The sequence below is a fragment of the Halichoerus grypus genome, chromosome X, assembly GCF_964656455.1.
Source record: "Halichoerus grypus chromosome X, mHalGry1.hap1.1, whole genome shotgun sequence".
Classification (NCBI taxonomy): domain Eukaryota; kingdom Metazoa; phylum Chordata; class Mammalia; order Carnivora; family Phocidae; genus Halichoerus; species Halichoerus grypus.
In genome coordinates this window covers 94,916,440-94,917,554 of record NC_135727.1, presented here as the reverse complement: position 1 = coordinate 94,917,554, position 1,115 = coordinate 94,916,440, and positions in this window count along the sequence as shown.

Sequence of the window (1,115 nt, the reverse complement as noted above, 5' to 3'; positions counted from 1 at the left end):
CTTAACGTGCCTGAGCTTGCTTGTATGCTTTCATTTTTGCTCTGAGCAACTAATGAATTTGGTCAAGAATTTGACAAAGCCAGCAGCAACGACAGCTCCAGCCTTCCACCACAGCTGTATGGATTACGCGAGGTCGTGTATGGAAACTGCTTTTTCAGTGACTAAGTGCCATATGTTTTGCTTCTGTGTGGGCTAATTTTAGACCGATAAAAGAGTTAATTTGGCTTACCTGAAACGCGGGTTCATTCAAAACAGTGAGACCTTTGACATACGGTAACACAGATCGTTTATCTCCAAGGCCAGGGGCATGATCCAGTTCTCGTGCTTCAGGGAAGCAACGAGGCTGAGACTGTGAGTTTTTCAAGATGAGAAAAGGAGCGGTGTAAAGTAATCTTAATTTCTCGTCATTTCCTTTCAAAGAACAACATCAAAACTTCCTCTAGCCAGGAACCAGAGTTGCAATGGCCTCTGAAGAACCAGAAAGTGTTTTTGTTAGTTACTGCAGTTCCAGCACTGTGATTTCCTGCTACTGTGTTCCTTCTTCCCGTCTATAGTCAACACCAAGATGAGCCTCTAACAGGATCCCTCCTCAGTGAAGGATGTGTTGCTTCAGCTGTTGGGCCTGCTGCAGAGAGACAGCCTCCAGCAGTCAGCTTCCTCACGATCTGTCTCAGCCACAGAGAACAGCCTGGCCAAGGCCTCACCCCTCCCCTGGGTGGTCTACACCCAATGTCTTAACCATATGAAAGCGTGACAGGCCAGGCCATGTGGGCCCAACCTGAGAAAAACCTCTGAAGGGCTTTCCTCATTCCACTATTGTCTGTGGGTTCACTAGAGGTGGTCACAGGGCCTACATCACAGTTGGACATCTCCTTCTGCCTAATCTTGCTTCCTTCCCTTCCCCTTCCACAGGCGTTGAATCTAAAGACCCTCTTGAATAAACAGCCTGCATGCTTAAATTCTGTGTCATGATCTCCTTCCCAGAGAACCACACTGCAACACTTTCTCACTCTCCTTTTCTCCTTTGTCATATCACACCGTGTAGCATGGCTTCAGGAAATGCCAGGTAATGAAAGAATGCATCCCTATCCTGGATGGTTGGTGACAAGCTGAGA